Source organism: Hylobates moloch, unplaced genomic scaffold, assembly GCF_009828535.3.
Source record: "Hylobates moloch isolate HMO894 unplaced genomic scaffold, HMol_V3 SCAFFOLD_20, whole genome shotgun sequence".
Classification (NCBI taxonomy): Eukaryota; Metazoa; Chordata; class Mammalia; order Primates; family Hylobatidae; genus Hylobates; species Hylobates moloch.
In genome coordinates, this window is record NW_026652295.1 from 15,519,124 (window position 1) to 15,526,832 (window position 7,709).

Genomic DNA, 7,709 nt, shown 5'->3' on the forward strand with positions numbered 1-7,709 from the left:
ATCAAACAGCCGACATTGATCGGAACTCAGCCCTTGTCATATATCTCTTCCTAAAATGCCTAGCAGAATAATTTGTTGAGTACATGCTCAATAACTTACATTGTTTTGAATTAAATCAAATTAAAGTTTTACAGTCACTACTGGAGGGAGAACAGGCAACATGTATGAATTTTCACTGTTTTGGAACACAAGGAAAAGCACATCAATACTAGTAGCATCTCAAGATCCCAGTGGCTAGACCCAGCCTACACATGACAGTCAAAATTTACTATTTAGGATGTGGATTATCTCATACTAGTCCATTGCTTCACTTTCTACTGGCTGACACCTCTGGCACATTTCATCCTTTTTCTTCTTCTTTTTCTTTTTTTAGAGACAGGGTCACCCAGGCCCAGGCTGGAGTACAGTGGCATAATTATAGCTCACTGCAGCCTCGCTCATGAAATCAAGTGATCCTCCCACCTCAGCTGATCAAGTAGCTGGGACTAGAAGCATGCCCACCACACCTGGCTAAGCACCTTTGATTCTAATATTGAAAATATCATTATAAAATATCTAGTAAGTATGGATTAATGAATGAGTTAAATGGCAGGTGTTTGACCCTAATGAGTAAAAGTTTGGGGATGCCAGGGAGATGGTAATATCTGGGATCTTCTTAGCCCTCATTACCAGGACAAAAAGAAACAAAATGAAGTTTCTCAAAATGCCCATTTAATACATTATTTTTTATTGTAATAAACATACGGCCTTTTCAGATCTTATTTTTGTTCCTTCTATTGTTAGTCCTGAGTGTTTGCCTATGGTGACAGCCAGATTTCATTTCATTCATTCATTCATTCATTTATTCTGACCGTCATCTGGGGGCCAAGCACTGTGGTGGGTGCTTGGGGTGCACCAGTGAACAGAACAGACAAAGCCCTGCCCTCTTGGAGTTTACATTCTAGTGCAGGCAACTTGGGAATATAATAAATCCATAAACTCAGGAAGAACTCAGTTCTTTTTAGATCAATAAGGCCTAACTGTGAACTGTGAACTGTGAAGGGACGGATTCTCTGAAGAGGTACCGAGACCTCATTTTAAAAGAAGACTTTTTATTTTTGGACATTCTTTAGATATTGACTTCTTCTGTTCTGTAGTAGAAGTATCTTGCAGCAAGGAATAGAAAGACTGAAGTCAATTGATGTGATATTGGGAAAGTCCTGTCTTTTGCTTCTCTGGGCGGCTGTGTGGACTTCTGTGAATGAAAGAATAAAAAACAAAGTGCTTTTCTTATGCTCTCACTCAGCAACAATCAACACAGAAGACTTCTGTGACCTCTGGGCATGAAGAAGTTTGTGGAGATTTCTCCCAACCAGCAGCCAATCAATCAGTCCAGCAGAGGACACTAGCTGGGTGTCCTCTTTTCAATTCAATTCTGATACTATCTACCTGGAGACAGCATCAGATCCCACAGGTTGAGGGCTCAGTCCCACAAAACTGCCCTCCACCGCCCCAGGATCCTCTCCTTTTTTTTGGGTCCATTGATTAGCAACCTTAATTCCATATGGAACCTTAATTCCCCCCTGCCAAGTGAGGGGAAAAACACACCCAAAGCGTTCCCCCTATTCTCTCACTTAATAAACAACACAGAAGACTCTTGTGAACCAATTGAGGAGGTGTTTTTCCCATCCACCAAGCAAGCAAACAATTCCTCAGTGGACACCAGCTGGGTGTCCTCCAATTCAATTCAATTCTGATGCTATCTACCTGGAGAGAGTGTCAGATCCCACAGGTTGAGGGCTCAGACCCATAAGACTGCCCTATCCCCAACACACACACCTTCCCATGCAGATGGCAAGCCCCAGGTTGTATTATCTGTGCTTCTGACCAACTGGCTATACACTGGGGTTCCCACAACCCCACTGGGTTCACTTAATTTGTTAGAGCAGCTCACAGACCTCAGGGAAACACTTAAGTTTTCCTGTTTATTATAAAGGATGTTACAAAGGATACAGATGAAGAGATGTGTAGGGCAAGGCATGCAGGAAGGGGTACAGAGCTTTCATGCCCTCCCTGGGCACACCACCTTCCAGCCACCTTCCAGGAACCTCCACTGTCTGGAGGTTCAGCTACCTGGAAGATTCCAGAACATAGTTCTTTTTGGTTTTTATGAAAGCTTCATTAGGGAGGCATGATTGATTAAGTCATTGGTCACTGGTGACCAACATAATCTTCAGCCCTTCTCCCCTTCCCAAGGTTTTGGGGTGGGGCTAAAAGTCCCAATCCTCTAATCTTGCCTTGGTCTTTCTGGTGACCAACCCCATCCTGAAGCTACCTAGGAACTGCCAGCTATCAGTCAACTCAATAGCACATACAAAGCCATTTATTACTTTGAAGATTCCAAGGATTTTAGGAGTTGTATGCCAGGAAACTGGAGGATAACCAAGTACTGTATATATTTCACAATATGACAGCCTCACTTTCCATTATAACAAAATAAGGAAATTAGATAATCAACAAGGCTCTCTGTAGCTCTGAAATATTAACACTGTGATTTTATGGAACACATATAAGAAATCCTCTAGTTTTTTTAATTTGACTTTTCCATCAGTTAACGTGTTTTTTTTAAATATCAGAAATCTAAGTGGTCAATACTCTTCTTAAATGAGTTTGTCTATCAGATCACCTCATTTTATAAATTTGTTATAGAGAAGTTGCTGCAATCTTAGCATTTCTGTGATTTGGAGAACATGATTCAGACTTGTGGATGAGGTCCAGAATAACTGAGGGACATATCTCAGTAGGGTTTAGATTGTCAATAAATGAAATCAAGGAGGTATCTAAAGGAGTTCTGATCTTGCCTATTAGAAAAAGCTCAGGAAACACAGGAGAGAAATAAGTTACAAAAAAAAAAAAAATCTCTGGAGGCAGTAGGATCTGACCAGAAAAAACAACTACTAAAATGTTTGCAAGGGCCAGGGGGAAGGAGGTAACATTCCTCATATTTACAGACCTTTGAAGCTCATTTTAACTTGGGAACTTTATGGACATAAGGTTAAGTCCAGGGCTGCTTGGTTAAGGGTCGGGTCTCATTACTCCCTAGTTAACAATTCACATTTTAAAATGAAAGAGCCAGATTTAAATGTAATCCTGTCTTTAGGCTTGAAGAGAAGTAAAATGCTATTTTTATCTAATACGTAAGTAAAAGCAAGAAAATCCCCTCCAGAGAGTGGAAGATGTTCATGGCTCTATTGTAATTTCTGTCTGCAAATGTGTGAAAGAAACTTTCAAGGGAAAAATGTTCCAGAAAGTAACCTTTTAAATGTTAAACCACTGCACTTTAGAAACAAGATAAAGAGCTTTGTACCCCAAGCTATTTCTCTGTTCCTTTTTTCTTGAGCTAAGCCTCCTGTGTAATAATTTCTTTGGAATGCTTTGTTCTGAAGAGGTGTTTCATGCGACTGGTGCCTTGTCTCAGTAATCAAAGGCACACTGAGTCAAATATGGCCTTTGGAAAACAACCTGGATAATGACTGCCTGCAATTATGTAAATGTTTAGATAATAACTGATTTTCAATTTAATTTAATGGAGACAAAACTTAGCACATCCTTACCCAATGCCTCTCCTTGTAAGTGGCCACTGTGTCTTCTGGGTAACTTGAGAACCTGGCAACAATATCAGGAACATAGTCGGTGCTTTATAAATAGTTAGTAGATGAATGAATGAATGAGTGAATGCTTAAATGTGCTTGATCTGATCCTAAAACATTTTTTTTCCTTTTAGAAATTCAGCCATTTAGTCATCATTTTTTGAAGCATATTTCAAAAGTATACTAATACTGAAGAGTAATTAATAGAAAGCAACTGACACTATGTCTTTGTTAATGCTGCACCTCCTTCCCAAATAAATTTCATGGTTTATGGCTCTCCAGAGGCGAGGGAACAAAGCCATGTGGGAGAATGGTATCTGCTGGGGTTTTTGGTTTTTGCTTTTCTAAAACTGCCTCAAATTCAGGAAAAAAGGCCAAAGTTTTCATGGCTATGGGGTCCACACTCTAGTCTCGATGCAGAATCTTTCCCTAGTGACTGGACTTGTTTTGGCAGCCCTCAGGGTAAATTACCCTCCTCGATAGCCCTCAGCAATCAGAGGGCTATCTCAAATTCTTCTTGTCGAAATGGAATGTGCACTTGGTCTACTGAGGTGACAGCCTGCTGGCAGTCCTCAGCCCTCACTCGCTCTCGGTGCCTCCTCTGCCTGAGCTCCCACTTTGGCGGCACTTGGGGAGCCCTTCAGCCCACCACTAGCACTGTGGGGCCCCTTTCTGGGCTGGCCAAGGCGGGAGCCAGCTCCCTTAGCTTGCGGGGAGGTGTGGAGGGGGAGGCGCAAGCGGGAGCCGGGGCTGCGTGCGGCGGTTGCAGGCCGGCTGGAGTTCCGGGTGGGCGTGGGCTCAGCGGGCCCTGCACTCGGAGCACCCGGCCGGCCCTGCCGGCCCCGGGCAATAAGAGACTTAGCACCCAGGCCCGTGGCTGCGGAGGGTGTACTGGGTCCCCCAGCAGTGCCAGCCCTGGGTTTCTCGCCGGGCCTTGGCTGCCTTCCTGCGGGGCAGGGCTCGGGACCTGCAGGCCACCATGCCTGAGCCTCCCACCCCTTCATGGGCTCCTGTGCGGCCCGAGCCTCCCCGACGAGCGCCACCCCCTGCTCCACGGCGCCCAGTCCCATCGGCCACCCAAGGGCTGAGAAGCGCGAGCGCACGACAAGGGATTGGCAGGCAGCTCCGCCTGCAGCCCCGGTGCAGGATCCACTGGGTGAAGCCAGCTGGGCTCCTGAGTTTGGTGGAGATGTGGGGAACTTTTATGTCTAGCTCACGGATTGTAAACACACCAATCAGCACCCTGTGTCTAGCTCGAGTGCACCAATCGACACTCTGTATCTAGCTGCTCTGGTGGAGATTTGGGGAACCTTTATGTCTAGCTCATGGATTGTAAACACACCAATTGGGACTCCGTATCTAGCTCAAGGTGTGTGAACACACCAATCAGTTCCCTGTCAAAACAGACCACTCGGCTCTACCAATCAGCAGGATGTGGGTGGGGCTAGATAAGAGAATAAAAGCAGGCTGCCCCAGCCAGCAGCGGCAACCCACTTGGGTCTCCTTCTGTACTGTGGAGCTTTGTTCTTTTGCTGTTTGCAATAAGTTTTGCTACTGCTTACTCTTTGGGCCCACACAGCTTTTTAAAGCTGTAATACTCAGCATGAGGGTGTGTGGCTTCATTCTTGAAGTCAGTGAGACCAAGAACCCACCAATTCCAGACAGATTATCACTTGAAGAAAAAGTATTTAAACACTATACAGTTTACCAGATGTTACTTTAGGTGTTCTCTGAGGTTAGCCAAACAAATGGAGAAGGTCTAAGAAACTGTTCAAGGCTTTCAGCCAATGCTGAAAGTGCAGTGCTGGAATTAGCCTGACCCCAGAGAGAGGGTAACTGAGGGTGGAGTTTCTAGATCAAGCCCAGGAGGTGCTGAACACGATGGGGCCATGGATGGAGGGGGATGCCTTAGGCACCACTGAGGAAGTAGAGGAAAGATCTAACCCTGGAGGTATCTTCCACCTGATTTTTTAGTTTTTCTGGAGAGCCCCTCAGAGTGTGGGAAAGTGTAGTGGACTGGGATTTGGCAGTGTTACCTTCCTCCCAGCAGCCCTCTCCTTTTCTACCCACTTCTTGCTGATACAAAATTTCCAGGTGCAAAATTTCTTGGTGACCTCTGTGCCCAGCTGCAAGCAGCTTCCATAGAAGGCAGATGTGACCTCAGCATTACACACAGGCATTTTTAAAAAATAAAGGGTGCTATTTAAGTTAAGGAACAATTTAAGCAAACAAAAGACAGAATAATAGACTCTATGAGTTTCGTATACACCTTTCAGATGCTATTGCCAACTACATCCCCAGTTTTTAAATGTTTCTATTCTTTAGCAGAGTAAACAGCAAAAAGTGCTAGAAGGCAAATAAATGTGCAGGGAGACAGAGCAACACGTGCCTAGAGTATTTTGTGCTGCCTAAAGCCATTTGGCTTTGAAGAGATTCAAAGGAACAAACATCTGATGCTTAGACACTAAGATGAAAGAGTTAAAGGGCTTCTTCCCAAAAACCCATAACCCTAGCCTAATCGTGAGAGAAACATCCGTTGAATCCTAATTAAGGGACATTCCACAAAATTCCTGACCAGGACTCCTCCAAACTATCAAGGTCATCAAAAACAAGGAAAGTCAGAGACACTGTCACAAGCCAAGGGGCACCTAAGAACAAATGACAACTAAATGTAATGTGAGATCCTAGATGGGTTGCTGGAACAGAAAAAATACGTTGGGTAAAAACGGAGAAAATATGAATCCATTATGGGCTTTAGTGAATAGTAACAATGTTGGTTCATTAATTGTAACAAATGCACCACACAAATGTAAGATGTTAATATTGGGGGCAGCAAGAGGGCGGACTTGAGGTGAGGAGCTGTCAAGTGATGAAAACTGGTGTGCCTAGAAGCAGATTTTCAAAGAATTCTCTCTTCAAAACATCTTTTTCGAAGATGTTTATACCACCTGATAAGTATCTCAATACCCCATGGCTGTAGCAGCAGTAAAATAGATGACAGTAAAGCAAATTGTCTTGAAACATTTATTTCCAATGCAAAATGGAGCTTTATACTGTGTGTATTATAAATCTATGTATTCTTCTCTAAATGATGACTATAATTGCAAAATAGCGCTTGCTGTGACTTCCAATGGCAGGGCGTGAGCCTGCTACCACTCTTCTGTGGACATTCCCCATGAACACACAAAACCCATCCTTCAACCAGATCCTGTGCACAATAATGAAGAAATATAAGATCAAGTGCTGAAAACCAGACTGGAAGAAAAAGGTGAACACCTTGAGCAAAGACCCATGATAGAACAACTTAGCAAAATGTTCTTTAGTATGACACGCTGTTGGTATTCTCATGGACAGTATTAAAGATGTTGCAGGAAACTAGATCTTCTAAAAGACAGATGACTGAGGTACTCGGGGGAATCAGAGAGAAATGTTCTTCATTTGCCATTTGAGAAAATGCAATCCGGGGTGTTCACTAACATGTTATATAGTAAAGTCAGAATAATGAAATGTCTTTTCATATTAAAAAAGTAATAAGGGGAAGTAGGTGTGGGGCGTATGAGGACTGTCTGCACTATCATGATTTTTCTGTAAATCCAAAACAACTGTAAGATTAAAAGTTTATTTTTCAAAGTTAAAGAACCTTAAAAAATAATACAGGTATATCTTTTCTCCAGATGCCAAGAGAAGTAGAATTATATTCTTGAATTCCCCATCCATTTTTTTCAAACTACCCACTAGTGCCAGCTCAAGGAGCAGTTTGCTTTTTTCATTTAGAAGTATATTTGGAGGCTGGGCACGGTAGCTCACACCTGTAATCCTACCAGTTTGGGAGGCCGAGGCAGGTGGATCACCTGAGGTCAAGAGTTCGAGACCACCCTGGCCAACATTGTGAAACCCTATCTCTACAAAAATACAAAAATTAGCCAGGCATGATAGCGGGTGCCTGTAGTCCCAGCTACTCAGGAGGCTGAGGTGAGAGAATCACTTGAATTTGGGAGGCAGAGGTTGCAGTGAGCCGAGATCACGCCATTGCACTCCAGCCTGGGTAACAGAGTGAGACTCTGTGTCAAAAAACAACAA

The 7,709-nt window shown here is 43.5% G+C and overlaps 1 long non-coding RNA gene and 1 pseudogene across 1 annotated transcript; one reads left to right on the plus strand and one right to left on the minus strand.

Annotated features, from left to right (window-relative positions):
- Nucleotides 1–952: 952 nt before the first annotated feature.
- On the minus strand, nt 953–4,325 carry LOC131382161 (uncharacterized). The gene is made up of 3 exons (XR_009211408.1): nt 4,101–4,325; nt 3,594–3,645; nt 953–1,234 (listed from the first exon to the last, which is right to left on the minus strand). It is a non-coding gene; the product is annotated as an uncharacterized LOC131382161 (long non-coding RNA).
- A 2,274-nt stretch (nt 4,326–6,599) lies between these two features.
- On the plus strand, nt 6,600–7,028 carry LOC116459716 (large ribosomal subunit protein mL42-like; annotated as a pseudogene).
- The last annotated feature ends 681 nt before the right edge of the window (nt 7,029–7,709 follow it).